This window comes from Lytechinus variegatus, chromosome 15 (genome assembly GCF_018143015.1).
Source record: "Lytechinus variegatus isolate NC3 chromosome 15, Lvar_3.0, whole genome shotgun sequence".
Classification (NCBI taxonomy): domain Eukaryota; kingdom Metazoa; phylum Echinodermata; class Echinoidea; order Temnopleuroida; family Toxopneustidae; genus Lytechinus; species Lytechinus variegatus.
Genome location: NC_054754.1, coordinates 28,895,917 through 28,913,817, shown reverse-complemented (window position 1 = coordinate 28,913,817; position 17,901 = coordinate 28,895,917). Strand labels below are relative to the sequence as shown.

Here is a 17,901-nt window from a genome sequence, read left to right as displayed (position 1 = left end):
AATTGATATCAACGCTGTCTGATTTCTATCTCCGTAAAATCTTCACTAAAGATCAAGAAAATATACATATTTTTAGAAAGAAACTTCAAGGAGAAGTCACGGAAGGATCTAAATGATTCGGTAAGTGTCATAGCAGGATGTGGAATGTTTATTTAAACAAAATATTTTATGTGGGCAAAAGCCCACTGTATTTTCGAAGTGTAGTGGTGTGTCGCGTGCGTATGACTGATAATCCTTCACTCGCGAGACGATATGAACCCATGGGTGGAGCAAGTGCAGCGTCAGAGCAGAGGCCAGATCTGAGCTATGTACCTGTTTTTGCAAATATATACCAAACTATTTATCTTACCTAATATAATATGGTACTGTACTGCACACTGCCGCATCTACTCTCTATCTTTCCTCTGTTTTTGATCTTGATGTCTCTTCCATTTCGTTATCACAGGTCCAGTCACAGCCGTCACTTTGTAGACGACATCTCGCAATGTTTTCTGTCAATGGTTGATCAGAAGATGGCGCTATATAACAAAGTGCAGTTTTGCCTGAAATCTGCATCATCAGGTGGATCGGGGGGGGCGAGGGGCCCGCCCAAAGGGCCTGCCCCCCCCCCCCCCCTATTGGCGGAGCAAAAAAAAAAGAAAAAAAACGAATGAGAGGTAAAAGATAGGAGAAAAAAAGAAGAAGAGGAAAACGAGTGCATGGAATAAGATTAGGGGAAGACTTGGAAAATAAAAAGTACCTTACTATTCTAAATTCTAAATTTTCGCTTGCGCTTTGCGCTCGCATTAGCAATGCCTGTTAGCAGATTTACATATCTTGTTGAATATCAAGTTTGGAAGTCAAAATACAAAAATATATTTCACCTCGGAGATCGAACTTTCATTATTTTGTATGATTTGCAAATTGATTTTCAAAAAGTGCTCTGTAAAAATGTCAGTTTTATGGCTATATCAAAATTTTCTGTTCGCGCTGTGCGCTCGCAAATTTTGATTTATCAGGTACCTTTTATACAACAAACTAGGCCCTTTTATGTAAAATCCCCTTTTCATGACAGTTTATCCAAAAATTTAGCAAGCGATTTTTGCTCGCAAATGGCCAAAAATATGTTAACTAATGCATCCTATTCATAATTACAAAAGTATTTGATATGGCAAATTTTCAGGCCATCATCAGATTTCGCACCCTCATTAGGCATTAATAAATAAGATTTTGATTTAATAATTGAATTGTCCCTTTTGTTTTATCTCGCGCTTAGCAAGAGGAATGTGAAGATAGTCATCATTTTCATATGATGACATGTCCTAAGGATGTCCCGGTCCTATGTCAAAATTCAAAATGATAATAATGAAAAATATCAGCTCTTTTAAATGCGATCCATATATCAACCTCACAATTTTCCTTCGAAGTGCTTGAAATATACAGCTGAAATTGACTCTTTTTTCAGATCGGAATATCAAATAGTTTAAGCTCGCGCTTTGCGCTCGCTTTGATTTTCATGATAAAAGATTATTTAGAATGCCTATACATTCTAGGTCTAAATATGAAACGTGCGCGCATGTTTATTCAGATACTCAACTTGTTTTCTATTTAAATCATTATCCAGTTTCAGATCACAATATCAAAGATTTTCTGCTCGCTCTTTTTGCTCGCATTATTAATATAGAAAATCCCCTATTACTCATCCTTTTCATTATTTCCAAAACATGAATAGAGTGGCCCATATTTAGGTCTAAATCTCGAATTTTTCCGCTCGCGCTTCGAGCTCTCATCAATAATTTTGTTTAGTAATATAGCTTTCCTATTTACGATTACAAAAATTTATCAAAATTTTCCATTCTTTTGCATGGTAGAAATTTCAAAAATGTTCAGCTCGCTCTTCGCGTTCGCATTATTTGATTGTTGAAATACGTAACGTCTTCACATGGCTAAGTGCAAGCATTATTAATGTAAGGAAGATCCCCAATTTTTTCATGATTTACAAAACATGAATATAGTGTCTCGTTCAGGAGGACTAAATCTCCAAAGTTACCAAAAAATACTTGTAACGTGCGACCCTTGTTTGTAATGTATAAATTTTGCTTTTGTTTTTATCAGTAGTATTTCCCCTAACAGGTAGTCCATAATCGATGCAAGGTTGTATTGTATATTATATAAAGGGTGTTTAATAATAAAGGACTTAAAATTTTCTTGATTTTCCAAGGGAACGGATCTTGAATCCAATGGATTTGATGTATTAAAACATCTAAAGTATTTTCAATACTCATGGGAGCGTGTTTTAAAACATACATTTGTTTTGTCGACATTATTTTTATCTTTAAATGGTTTAGTTTATACCAGTCTTTAAGGGGATCCATATTTGATTGCAATTTTGAAGTTATTGTCTCAACATCTTTACCAGTCTCAAGTATAATAACATCATCAGCATAAACTGCTATAACACCAGACTTAATTGATTGTGAGATATCATCTATAAACATTCAGAATAACGTGGAGCAAGTACTCCCCCTTGAAGAATCCCTACAGAAAGTTCTTTCTTTGCAGAAAGCTTTCCTTAATTGTGAAAAAACCCTGATTTCTATTCTTAAGGTAACATGTAAACAACTTAAGCATATTTCCTACTATACCATATTGTTGCATTAAAGAGTAGAATCTCATGGTCTACAAAATCGAAACATTTCGATGTTTCTAAAAAAAAAAACATGCTCCTTTTTTTTCTTTTTCATACATCAATGACTCTGTGGAGACACGTAGTCGTTGGTTGGTGTGGTAGGAACGCATGTTGTTCAGTATTGATGAGCTTTTGTTTAAGAAGATATCGGAGCAATTGCTCTTAAATTTCCTTTTCTATTATTTTAGAGATATGACTAAGGGCAGATATTGGGCGATAATTTGCTTCTTCATTCCTTGGGCCTTTCCCCTTATAGAGTGGAGTGGTTCTTGTCAATTTTTAGTCGTCTGGTACATCACCACATTTTATACTTCAGTTAAAGTTTGGGGTAAAGATTGATGAATAAATTGTGCTGCTATTTGAATTAATCTTGAATCAAGTCCTATATTACTTGTTTTATCTAAATGATAATAATAACAATAATAAAATAATGTTTTATTTACCCAGGGTATAGCCACTTCAATCATAAGACCGCTCTTCCAGCGGGCCCTGCATAACATAATATGTTACTATTATACCGGAGCGCCAAGCAAGAAGGCAGAAGGTCCCATTTTTATAAGTCTTTGGTGGTATGACTCTGCCGGGGATCGAACACACGACCTCCCATTCATGAGGCGGACGCTCTAACGCTGAGCCAACATGCCCCATCATGAAGTAAATGTTTAAGGATTCTCTCCTCTTTCAGAGATTCAAATTTGTAAATACAGGAGGGATTTTTCCAATTTACACATAAAGTTGAGGAAAAGATTAATGGGATATATTTTTACCAACATTGACCAAAAAAATCATTCATTTTATCACTATCTATACAGCAGGATGATGAATTATCGTTCTTAGACATGCCTGTAACTTGTTGCATTTCTTTCCATAATTTCTTACCCTATCATTGAAATAAGCACATTTTCTTTCATTTTGAATTCTGTTCACGTGATTCTTGCATTTAACAAATTCATAATGATCATCTTGAGATTTCGTTAAATCGGCTTTACTCTGACTTTAAATGGTCACACTTATACATGAGCTGCATAATATCCGAAGTATTCCAAGGGAATAACGATCTCTTACTTCTTTGAAAGATACATATAACAATGACAACGCCTGTGAGTTTCCTTTAGGTAAATTAAAAATATTACTTGTTTTTAATTCTTCTAAAAATTTATCTTCATCAATCTTTATTTGTCAAGATGGCGTCATCTGGCCTGGATTTTGACCTTATATTGCAAAAATGAAAAAATAAATGAATTCTACACACCCCAAACCCCGGATAAGAAGTATTCCTCATCGTTCTGGGGCAAGGGGTTCAAACGTTAATTTTAAAAGTGGCGGACATTTTGGATTTATGCAAATTAGCGAAATTGCCCAAAGTTGCCGTTCGGGCAACCAAGCAGAATTTGTTTTACCATAGGAACACAAATTAAGAAGAAAAAAACTTCTTCGGTTAGAACATAAGGTTGGTGTATTGAGCCTATATGTGACTGCCAGATCAACTACATAAACATTCAAATGTACAGAGGCTTGTGTGAACATAGTCATGCGGATATCTTTTCTTTCCATTTGTAATGTAAAAAAGGAAGAAATGCATGCCTGACATACTTTCTGCTGGCGGCTTGAAATGTGGTTCAAAAGGATTTTGATTGATATTGCGCCATCTCATTTGAAAAATCCTTGATTTGACAAAGTGGAGTGAATTTCCTATAATCTTAGCCATCCCTATATCTTGTGAGCAAAAAAAATGACACCTCACAAATCATGACCCATTGGTACAATAGTACGTATACATTCGTAATTCCAAAGCTTCGTAATTCCGAAGGTTCGTATTTCCGAAGGTTCGTAATTCCGAAGGTTCGTCAATCCGAAAACGAAATAAGGTTCGTTAATCCGAAAATTGAATAAGGTTCGTATTTCCGAAAATTAAAATTATTCATTTTGGTAACAAAAAACGGTGTTGTCATTACAAGATTACACGATATTATGCAATGAGGTAATAACGATCGATGATACATGCGTGTGTTGTGGCTAAAAGCAGGCGCGCCGGAACACTTTCAGTTTTTTTTTTTTGGGGGGGGCAAAATCCCGAAGGGGGCACAATATATTTGACAGCGTGAGATACCGAAGCGATCGTGCGGGAGAGGGGGTTGGACCCCCCGTAAGGACTTTGTGTAAAAATGGAGTATAAAAGTTGCGTTTCTAAGAGAATTCAAAAATAAATTTCTTGAGAATTAAACATAGAATTCACTACGAAAGACTATACTCAGAGTTTATGAGAACCTATAAAATATACGCGCAAAATGTGGTGTTTGTGTCTGATCAATTAAATTACGTAATACGCTTATATTGACTCAAAATACCAGAAATTTTTCATGCATTATTCTTTCAGAAATATTTATTTATGTACATTAACATACACGGACGACGCGAGAGAGCACAATTATCATAAGTTTAAAGGAGTGTATTAAGCAGAAGAACCGTAACAACAGAAACAACATACATTCTAATGAATGTATTTTCAAATTCAAAATGTTAAACTGTTCTGACGTGGCAGACGTCGATAAGCACTTATATCCCCACTTTACGCAAATCATTTCTGAACTCAGCATTGGAGATAGTCAGTCCCTGATTATCCATGCATAGGCAAAACGTTTCATATTCTGTAACTGGAGGAAAAAATAAATATGACATGCTTAATTATTGTCTAACAATTTTAAATTTTTCTGAAAATTTATAACATTACTCGATTTATGTGTTTCCTTTGGCATGATTTGTATGGCTGGGAAGCACTTTTGGATGACCCCTTCAAAATCTTCTTTTTCTTTACATATTTTCTGGGGAAAATGTGACCATAACTAGGAAATGATGAATGTCAAATTCCAGGAAATATTCATTTGTAAATAATCATGAATTAACAAACTACGGCAGTTAACATATCAATTTGTTTGCGCTCCTTTTTTGCAGTGCGTAGCGTGTTAAATTATTTCCCTATGGAGAATAATAGAAAAATACGCCTTTTTTGACGGATTTGCTAAGATATCTCCAAAACGCGTCAACAAGGTGATCTATCAAAACAGAATAGAATAGAGCAGATTCTCACCTTGAACATGATATGATTTTCATTTAATTTTAGTCAAATTAAGTTCTGTCACTTTTGAGGTTTTTGGAACCTTTCTTGATGATTTTGGAAATCCATTTGTACATGAGCCAATGGGCAAGTGCAGGAAACGAAACGTTTGGTGCGACTTCACATTGTTGTAAAAAAATATATACGTCACAATAGACCCTATCAAAAAAAGACATTTTGCAGAAAATGCTGTAGATTGCGAATACCTAAGAATTATTTTGATTGGATAAAAAAAACCTCTGTCACTTTTCACATTTGCAAAAGCTTTTGCAATAATTGGTCACTATAGTTTGGCGGGTTCAGCCGATGGCATTGTGTGTACACAGTACACACGCATAGCTAGGCAACGCAACGCGTTAAGAATTTTGCACGTTTTCATTATATTCGTACAGCGACGACTTGAGTGTATGTTGGATAGGACCGTACCATTTTTGACCGGGGGGTGTGCCATGCAATGAATGCAAGTGATCAAGAAGAGTTACAAAACTGAAGGGAGTGAGAAAACAAGGAAAGTGAGAGGGAAATTTATGAAAACAAGTAATGCGAGGAAAATGACAAGAAAAGGAGAGAAAGGAGAAGTGAAAACACGCAGCTGAGTGCGCTCACGATATGTAAGTTGAACACCCCTGCACCGCAATGTAGCAGCCCGCCACTATACACGTAGATTGCCTGCACGATGCGAAGACAGCGGCGCGTATTAGTGACTGTGCGTTAAACGTCCCATTTCTATGCCTTATAAAAGGAGCGTTTTTTGTACACAACAAATTGATAAGTAATGTACATTATGTAACATTATTTAGAAGACAACAATTACATTCCAATAGCGGATGTGGTTGACGGTACACCTTGTGGAGTTTTCGAAAAAGTGGATAGAGGAAGAAGTGAAATTGATAGGAGGAAGTGGACAGTTGATAGTCGAGTATTTTTTTGTTCAAATGAGCGTAGTCCTGATAAAGACAGTAAACCAGAAAAGGTTGAAGACTTGAAGAGGCTTGATTAGTTGATAGATGAGTACTCCTGCTCTGCACTCCATTCGCCGACTCAAGCTAGCATCTTCTCATTTATCCAATAAGCAACTACTCAAGCCTCATTTCACTCTTTAAACCTTTTGGTTTTACAGCTATTTTCCGATTCCATATGTTGCTCGAGTAACTAGCGTTCACGCGCGTTGGTGATATCGGGTCCGGGGAGCATTTCATGAAAGGACTTGTCGGACGTTTTATCCGCCAAGTCCTGTTTTATCCGACAGTTGCTATGGTAACAATGCTTCTCAACCAATCAGAATACAGGATACGAAAGTTGTCAGATCTGACAACTTGTCGGACGAAAATATTGATGAAACACCACCCCGGTCTGAGCGTTTCTGGGCGATCGCGCGTTTGTTAGCCGACGCATTGGTGAACCACTTTCAATTTGCCATTCGGTTTAAGTCTGAAATGTATTCATTAAAAGGTTAAACGTTATCACACTGTAATAAGATGGAAAAGGCGCTTATCAAAGGTATGTTTCACAGAGGGACATATTCGTCAAAAGACGTAAGGCTTACTATGATGTGTAATTGCCCCGTCAGGGGCGAAATTTTTTCATTTTTGACAATGGAAATGACAATTCTTAGGCAGAAAAGTGCCTTCATCGTTACTTTTGTCCTTAAATGATACAATTTCTTTACTTTTAGGGGGGTAACATTGGGGGGGAATCTCGTTTTGCCCCCCCCCCAAAAAAAAAAAATCGCTGGAGGGGGGCAAGTGCCCCTCTGCCCCCCCCCCCGCTTCCGGCGCCCTTGGCTAAAAGTACGTATTTCATTAAGAATATAGGCGCCCTGATCAAGCATAGGCTAATTTCGATTTTACCTGAGCAATTGCTACCTAAGCAAATGGTTTAAAGATGCAGGGGATCAAGTGTGTTGGTCGCGTGCGTGTAACCTCTAGATATAGGTTTTCCCGTCCAATTTCGTCAAAATTTCAACCGATTTAATGATGTAATAGTTCAGTTTGCAACTAATTCGAATGACCTGTGAGATCAGCATCTAAATACCCAAATACTTTATTTAATTTAATCATATTGGCACGCGATTTCATGGTTATTTCATTTAAACAAGTATAAAGATCGATCAAATTCAAATAGCCGAAGAGGTGTTTTCAAATTCGCAACGGTACCCTCCTTGCGAAGGTTTATGAATTCAAAATCATTAATATGCGATCACTTATAGGATATGCACAGTGTTTTTCGTTGTTTTATTTCTTTTTTTTACTTCATTTGAATGATTATGGAAATGGGTTTTACTACTTAATTGGATGTTTACCATTATACTGAAATGTATCATCCATCTGAAAAACCATCATCGGAACAACAACTCGTTTTTCCACTTTCATAACTATAAAACGTGGTCAATACCATCCCTTCCCCACAACGATATAATTTACAATAATATGAAATAAAAAAAAGAACAAGATGATAAAAAAACCTACCATTGGCATAGGTCATCCACCCACTCACTGACGGATCCAGGGGGGCACACCCGGCTCGTGTCCGTGCCCCCCCCCCCCCTTTGAGAGCCACAATTAAAAAAAATTGTGGACCGTCCCTTATTCTTTGGTTAAAAACCTTCTGTTTTGCTCGTCAAATTCCTTGGGAAAATGCCCCCCTTTTTTTTAGAAATTCTTGATCCGCCCCTGCACCCACTCATTAATCACTAAAAGAATAACCGTTCACAACCATATCCTACAAGTGTTGCATGAATTGCGTCTTTATCAAACATAATGATATAAAATTATTCTAACTGAAAGATCAGAAAAAAAGATTGTAAAACGTTATAAAAGAAAAATGAACACAGAAACATATCTGAATTTGGACGTTTAAAGTGCAAATATGTGTGCCGATTAATGAAATTGAAAATGGTATTTTGGGTGAAATTAAACGATCAGTTCGTCGTTGCGAAATTAAATGACAACTTTCGGCCATTAATTTGAACGAATTTCTCCCTGAATTGAATTTTTACCAAATTCAAAGGAATGATATAGAACGGAATTAAATGATGAATAAATGAAAATGAACCATGTGTGCAGAGGGTTGACAAAATATTTCGAATTTGAAAGTCCTTTCATTAATCTAAATGCAACCCTGATGAAATTGGACGGGAAAACCTATAATAGGATTTGTATTGGAGGGGATGTCATTTTTAATAACAGCTTCTGCTGGTAATAAAAATAATACTAATAATGATCCTTGTGAGATGTTGAAAGCGCGAATCGCAAGCTCAAACTAGTAGACATTTCATGTAACAAGACGTGAACTTAAATATTCTGAGCATTTTTGTAATCGTGAAAAAGATGTGTATCTTTCTAAAGAATTAACTCGAGGGAGAGCTGTAATTTGTTTATATACTGACCTGGGCCCGTTGTATAAAACTTTTTACCTGAGAAAACTCGGGTTGTTTTTACCGGAGTTTTTGCCCTGTGCTAAAGTCAATGGCGGAAATCAGACTAACCTTAGTTTTCAGTTTTTACCACAGTTTTCTCAGGTAAAAAGTTTTATGCAACAGGCTTCTAAGTAATCTTTTAAGGACTGCATTTAGTGACTCATGAATAGAATACATAACTCACGAACTAAATAATGAGAGCGCGAACCGCAAGCTTAAAGTTTGTGATATTCCACCTGAAAACTGGACATTTTATACTTTTTTGTAACCAGGAATAGAATGAGTTCCTCATTAAAAAATACCTGATGCGAGCGAGAAACGTGAGCCAAAATTTTCTGATTTTCCAACCTGAAAACTGGACATTCTAAGCATTCTTGTAAAAAAAATAATGATAGCTGGGAGAACAGTTTTCAGAACTAAAGTGGCTTCCCATTATCATTCTAGGCCTCATGAAATTTTCAAAAGTTAGAGCACGTGATTCGCTCGCAACATCTCACAAGGATGCCCTTTTAACAGTAATTGACCAAAAAGGCGAATTTTACATCTTCAGATTTGATTTCTTTCCCCCAAAACCGCTTGCTCGCTACGTTCGCAGAAATGAAACGTAAATATATACATGTAATTTATCAATCAGTGATCACTTAAATTTTTTTGCTCAATTCAATTACTACAAAACACACAACCTCTTTACACAGATGATAATCTCATGGTGAAAATATATGTTTGCACCAAATTGCCCCTATTGGCCCCTTTTTTTACTTTGCCCCCCCCCCCCCAGGAAAATATGTCCCGCCGCCACTGGTTGAAACACGCATCGTCTTCATGGCTAGCTGCAAAAAGTTCTTAAAATGTCTCCTTTAGATCAGGTCAGAGCTTATATAATTAAAATTTCTGTTTGCGCTTCTTGTTCGCAGTTATTATCTAAATTTATTTACATAGGTATCTCGTTTTGAAGATCACAAACATAATTGCCCATCATATTAAAAAAAAATATATAGCTCGCGCTCGCATTATTTGAAAAGGGTTTATCACGTTATTACATATTTACTTTATTTTATAAGTATAAAGCTAATTATTGACTGTTAGGACTACCCTTTCAAAATGCTTTCTAAATGCTTTCTTTAACAGGTTCCTTTTCTGGTCAGTATGTTTAAGCTCGCGTTTTGCGCTCGTGTTAATTTATTAGTTAGACTCACATATTTTTAATGACAGCAGAAATCTGCTCGGATTTTTAGAAACTTGTTTTTATTTTTTATTGAAATATCCTATAATTATAGCTTGTGATTCACGCTCGCAACACCTCGCAATAATGCCATTTATAGAATAATTGACCCCAAAAAACGTTTTACAACTTCACCTTTGAATTTGTTATACCAAGCCGCTCGCTCATTATACTTTCTCCCGAAAAATAAAGCCTAAATACACGTTTTGCCATAATAAGAAATCACTTCAAAAAAGGTTTTTCTCTACTTAATCACTATCAAACACACAATGACTTCAAGCAGATGATAATCTTAAGGTGAAAATATCACCAAAGTGTCCATTTTGACGTATGAGTTTCATATTTTTGCTTTACCTCCAAACGAAAATTCGTTCGGCCGCCCTTGCCTTCCCATCCTTATAACAATTGAACGGCAACAGTGTCCCCCGCCCCCTCCCCCTTGCCTCTGCCTCTGCTTTCCCGGTTTTTATTTTTCGGATTAACAAACCTTATTTTTTTGTTTTCGGATTAACGAACCTTATTTCGTTTTCGGATTAACGAACCTTATTTCGTTTTCGGATTAACGAACCTTCGGAACAACGAACCTTATTTCGTTTTCGGATTAACGAACCTTCGGAATAACAAACCTTATCGAACCTTATTTCGTTTTCGGATTATCGAACCTTCGGAACAACGAACCTTATTTCGTTTTCGGATTTTCGAACCTTCGGAATAACGAAACGTCGGAATAACGCCACAAATGCTCGGATTAACGAACTCTTTTTCGTTTTCAGATTAACGAACATCGAGGTATAGGCAATTTACGTGTTTCGGAATTACGAACCTTCGGAATTACGAAGTGTAACCCAATAGTACACGGGCCTTTGTCCTCCTTTTTTTCCCTTGTTCGCTCGAGCGACTGAAATCGTGTATATACAGTGCGTCCCACAAAAAACGAAACCGAGATTTATCGATGATTTATCATAACTTAATCACAAATACAATAGACAAATGGGGATTCCAAAAAGTCACTTGGCGGGCCGTATCTGGGTTTTGAAAAGAAAACCACATTTCCAAAAAGTTAAATATCTGCTCTTTAATTTGATACCACAATTACAGAAAATGGTCAAGAAATAAAAAGTTCTGGTTATTTGAAATAGGGCTTGAATTTCAATAATTTCCATAGAAGAGGTTTTACAGGCTAGCGTTCAAACTCACTCGACACTCCGTTTTGTTGACGATCAGCCATGCATTAAAGGGGAATCCAGCCTTGGCCATAAAATGTTATGTTGGGAAGGAGAAAAATAAATTAAACAGAATGGTGAAAATTTGAAAGAAATCAGACAAGCAATGAGAAAGTTATAGCTGCTTTAAAATTGAGATCACTAATACTATGTAGATTTCAAATTGGCAACTGTGTAAGTAAATTATGACAAGGGGCAAGGACAACTTTCCCATAGGCCATGTACTTTATTAGCAAGGATTTGTGGTTTTCTCCTAAGTACCCATTCCCCTGGGGCAGTAATCTAAATATAACCCAGGTAGTATATTGTAGTATGTCCTCATGAAAGAAAAATATAATTTGAAATCAAACTTTTGGGAAAAATGACATTTTAGCCATAATATGTATTGGAGTACGTGGAAGAGTAGTCCTTGCCTTACATCACTATGACATCCCATACGCGGCCAATTTGAAGTCTCCATGGGTATAGTGATTACCAATATTTACAACTTTTAAAAATTCATAACTTTCTTGTTGTTTGTCCAATTTTGTTCAAACTTTCACCTATCAACTTGTCTGATTTTTCTTTTCCTTATAAAAACAAGTTTTTATTTGGGTTGGATTCCCCTTTAAGTATTTGTTACCGTGCGATAGCTTCTGTGGGAAACCGGTAAAAACACGTTCATTTAATGAAATTATGGAAATACAAGCATTTTTTCGAGGGATCATAACTTTTTTACTTCTTGATCATTTTTTGTGATGAAGGTATCAAAGGAAAGAGCAGATATTGAATTTTTAAGTCATGTGATTTTCTTTTTGAAATTCAGATACACCCTGCCAATGAGTTTTTGGCATCCTTTCTTCGAATTGTTTTTGCTCACTCATCCGTGAATGAGGAATAATCTTAAGTAATACCAGATGAAAGAGGAGATTCTAAGCTTTACATTGGTAGGTCATTTGTCTATTTCATTTATGATTAAGTTATGATAAATCATCGCTAAATCTCGGTTTCGTTTTTATTTTTTATTTTATTTTATTTATTTATTCATTCATTGCAACCATGACAGTTGGATTATTGACAATTCAAAGAAGTACAATTAAATTCACAATTACATATCAAATAAATATTTAAAAACCAGTGAGAAATTTGTAACAATATACACTGTACATTAATACCAAAAACAAAAACAAACAGGAAATAATCAGTATAAGAAGGAAAACGGAATATGAAGAATAAGCAGGGAATGAAAACAAGAATATAAATTCAAAGCTGACAAAATATTCACATGAAAGAGGGTATGGGGGTAAACAACCTGAACCGCAATTCCTAATAATGGTCAAACCAGATCACTCAGAATAAATTAGGATAGTTAATAGATAATTCGGATGGGAAGGAGAAAGAATTGGGGGAAAAGTAATGAGGAATAAGAGGAAGGAAATAAAAAGGAAGAAAATGAAGAAGAAAAACATGGTGAATATGAAGAGAAGCAGAAGAAGAAAAAAAAAAAAATACAGAGAGGAGGAGGGATTACGAAAAGGGGTAAGGGGTCAAAAAGGAGAAGGAATGAGGAAAGGCATAAAAAAAATATAAAAAATAGATGAGAGAGAGAGAAGAGGAGGAAATGGAAACATAGAAAATGAACCTGGGAGATATTGTACATTGCATCACTTTCAAGTATACAGACTCAACACTATAGCGAATCCAACGCAATATTTAGATATAAAAATGTATTAAATGTATGACATCGAGAGAGTGCTTGATCCTTTCAACCAGGGTCCATGATTAAACAAACTCATGTTCTAAAGCGCGAGAGACTATTCTTGCTATTGAAGATTGTACAGACACCAGGGAATAAAACTATGTTTGTACCTCTTTGTTTTACACCTTGGCAAGGGAAATTGTTTTTTGTTCCTAAAATCATACTTATACTCTTTCTTTGATGGAAGGAGGTTATTCAAGATATGATCTGAATTTTGTGATTGGAGGAATAGCTTTTCACACATGATTTTCCTAAGTTTAATTCTTTGAGTGCCTCAGTGTACGATAATTGTGGGTTGATTATACGTATTGCTCGTTTTTGTACAGATTCCAGTAATTGCGACTGTTCGTTTGTTAACCCCCCATGAAATACTTGGCAGGCATACTCGAGAACAGAACGTATACAGGCTTTGTAATACATACATAATTCATTACTAGAAAGGCCGGCTCTGCGTAACTGAACCAGGAGGAATAGTCGTCTTGCAGCTTTGGAATAAATTGCATCAGTATGGGTATCCCACTTCAACCGATCATTTATCCATAATCCTAACAACTTTGTTTCACTTACACGATCTAGCATTACGCCATCAATGGTTAATGCGTGTGTCAAATCCATCTTAGTAAAGTTAATCACCATTTCTTTAGTTTTCTTTGAGTTTATATGCATGTCATTCTTATTCGACCATAATACCAATTCATCTAACGCACTCTGGAGTGTATCTTGGTTCCTAACGTTACACACATCATAGATAGTAGTATCATCTACATATTTGACTAGGGGAAAATTCAGATTCAAATCAGACAACATAATAATAAAGAGGAGGGGGCCAAGTTTGGTCCCCTGGGGTATACCTCCATGACAGCATGACCAATCAGATGTAATTTGACCTATATTTACTCTTTGTTTTCTTTGACACAAAAATGAACGAATCCAATTGACAATTTTGTGACTTATACCAATGTTAACAAGTTTATCGATAAGAATCTTGTGGTTAATTCGGTCAAAAGCTTTTTGGAAGTCTACTAGTAACACTCTAATGGCTTGTCTCTTAGCATCCGTTTCCTGGTACCAGTGATGACACAGATCAATGAGTGCTAAGGTGGTAGATGAGCTTGGAACGCTCCCAAACTGGTTCTTATCAAGATTTGGTGAATATTCTTTCCAAAGCCATTTATAAATAAAACTCTCAAGAACTTTTCCTAAAACCGGTGTTAATGAAATAGGCCGTAAATCATTTTCGATTGAGACTGGAGGGTTCACTTTTGGAATAGGTATGATATTAGCCGACTTCCAAATAGGGGGGATATACGCTTGGGCAAACGACGCATTAAAGATAGAACATACTGGACCAGCTAATATACTGGAAAAATCTTTAAGAATCCAGGAAGGAATTTGGTCAGGGCCGGGCGATTTGCTCGAATCAATTAACCTTAATTGTTTCTCTACAACCGATATATTAATAATGTACTCATGACTGGGCGGATCCTCGTCATCGTTGAAGGGGTTATCAAGATGATTTAATGGTGGCAGATCCGCTGAGATAGACGCGAAAAAAGTGTTAATCATGTCGGCAAGTTTTGACGAATCACCATCAGCTAGACTATTCAGGAGGTTAGACAAAGGGTCATAGTTGGATTGCTGACCAGACAAGGACTTCACCTCTCTCCACCAATTGCGGTGTTGTCCATCTCCTAAGCTATCCACGAAGTTTTGATAATGTTGCTTGCGAAGGGTCTTCCTCAACCGATTAACTTTATTTCTGAAAACAGCGAAGAGAAGTTTGTTGGTGCGAAAGGCTTGTTGGCGTTCACGAATCACTTCACGGAATCGATCGGTTACCCATGGTTTTTCAGATTCAATTCGGGTTACTGTTTTCATCGGGAAATACTTATCTATAAGCGTAAGCAATATTTTTTCAAAAATTTCATATTTATGTTGGCAAGATTAGGCTCTGTAAAGTGTAGACCAATTTACTCTCTCAAGCTCATTCGCAAAAAGAACCTTCCGATTGTGACTGTAAGTTCGCGTTACTTTGCTGAACTTCCTCGGGGTAGGGGCAGAAAAGGACGGTTTAGGTTTACACAACACTATCTGATGGTCGGAGAGGCCAAGGGCTCCTTCAACAGTTGGCTCGTTGTAATACTCTGCCATATTGGTGTACACAAGATCGAGTTTAGCATTCAAGCGTGTAGGTTGCTTAACAATTTGTTTAAGTTGATAGTTCACACGTAAACGATTATCAGGCATATGATTAAAGTCTCCCATTAATATGATTCCAGCCCTGGGATGACGACCCATAATGCTGTCTAATGATTTGAAAATGTGTTGTATCATAAGGTCGTGCTCTTGTTTAGTATTATGAGGGGAATACAAACAACCAACAACTATCGGGTTAAACTTTCTCGGCAAGCGCTGTGGTTGAATTTTAACCCAAAGAGATTCGATGAGATCTTCAGTCAAATCACTTAACACGGTAACAGGGACAGAAGAATGGACGTAACAAGCCACCCCACCCCCGACTGTATGATCTCTGTTGCATCTGAAAGGGGGGTGGTAGTTATCAATTGAAAGAGAGCAGTCCGGGATGGACGATTGGCACCAGGTTTCTGTAATACATGCCACATCAACTTTATGTTCATGGAGTAAGACTGAAAGTTCGTCAAGCTTCGGTATTAAAGATCTGGAATTGGTATTCATTAGAGTTGGCATATTCCATCTATCACATCTAATTCGGATCAAATTATCATGTTCAATGCGTCTCGTATCTGGGAGACGGGTCTTACTATGGTTACCAGTTGTAATCAAGACTTGAATATTTCGTTGTTTTCTAGAACCACCTCTACTTCCACGATATTTACATGGTCTTCTGGATATACCGAGAGATTTTATCAATTTCCACGTATCAGAAGGAAGTCTTGCACTTACAGTTACATTAGAAGAAAGAGTAATGCAGCAGATGTCATTTACTTCGAAAAATTGGCTAAGTCTGATTTTTCACTTTTATGTGATTGGTGACATCACAAGGAACAACTTCCAACTTGGTGACAAATTTCTAATGGTCATCTTGACCATGTGAGGGGTCAAAATTGGCTCAATAGGGGTCAATTTTTGGAATTTCCCCGATTGTATTGAGTCATATATCAAATTGTTTGTCTGGCTATACTGAACAAAAGAGTGTACACAATCATATACTCTTGACCTCCCATTAAAAAGTTATGCCCGGAAATGTCAAGAGGTCAACGAACTTTCGTTACATTGTATATTTTTATGGCAAATTACACTGAAGGTGATAAAAAGCTAATATTTTCGTTTTCTCTGTTTTGCATGTGTGTACTTTTTATTTTTTATTTTGATAAGTTCATCTTCAGAAGTCGTTATCCAGAAGATATTAAGGGTCAAGACAAGGTCAGGGAAAGGTCAAGAGGTCAACAAACTTTCATTGGTAGCCAAAATAAAAGCGGTTTGAATTTAGAAGTAGGTTCTTCATTTTGAAAAGTCTCTAAGAAGACATTATCCATTAGATAAAAAGGGGGTAAAATGTGCTCATTTAGGAACAAAATAGATAAACAGTGATAGACGTCGAATAGTTTTAGTGTGGCCCGTATCATGGTTTATTGCAGGAATACCTTGAAACGACTTGACAAAACCTATAAAAATCATATCATCTTCATGACGTTATAAGTGCAACCAGCTCTTTCCGAGTTGCTTGATTTAGCAACTCAATTCAAGTTCTTTTCATTTCCAATTTACCGGTCTTTGATATGTAAAGAAACATTTCATCCATTTGCTTTGTACAGAATATTTTAATCAACAGAAAATATTGTAATGTACTGGGGTATATGTGTAATACTATGCTAATAAACACATCTGTTGATCAGTGCTCCCAACTCCAAAGAAAGATGCCCAACATCTTATTTGACTTAACATACGAATAAGATAATGAGGTTAGGATTGAGGATGATATGATAAGTTGGGCTCCAATTGCTCCTTGATTAATTGGAACGAGTGACGGTTATATTATTTCTAACGAAAAGGCAACATTTTTCAGGCATGCTCACTGTAGTCGTTAGTGTCCATTATGCTGATGTGATATATTCTGACCATTTCTGGAGAAAAAAAGAACTGCACAATATTTCTGATTGTGCTGTCATTAACACGGATTTTAGGCCTACTTTTTTATCATGTGTTTATCAAGGTTTTTTTTTTCAGAGCATACAACGTGAATCTAAACTTAATACATGTTCTCACGATAGTGATATGCATAGATGCTGATTGTTCTTTTGTCGTTTTTTTTTCTCCTACTTTGTGAACTACCTCGATGTTGCCAGAAAGAATAATCACATCAAATTTCATTGAAGTAAACCACTGCCATGCCGCAGCGGGCGGAGGTTGCAGCGGTCCCCAGAAATTGTGAAAACTTGCATATTTTTTTTACTGAAAGATACATAATAATTGACCAAAAGTATGCACGAAATCTATAAATTTCTCTTTACAATATGCAAAAGCGGCCCCGATGA

At 36.4% G+C, this 17,901-nt stretch overlaps 1 protein-coding gene across 2 annotated transcripts in view; it reads right to left on the bottom strand.

Moving 5' to 3' along the window:
* The window catches only part of LOC121428939 (ATP-binding cassette sub-family A member 2-like), a 99,950-nt gene extending 99,457 nt beyond the window's left edge, over positions 1-493 (bottom strand). For both annotated transcript variants that reach the window (XM_041625831.1, XM_041625833.1), the window contains exon 1: positions 350-493. The gene's annotated coding sequence lies outside the window, so the exon portion shown is untranslated. The remainder of the gene's footprint in view (positions 1-349) is intronic.
* Positions 494-17,901: the final 17,408 nt, after the last annotated feature.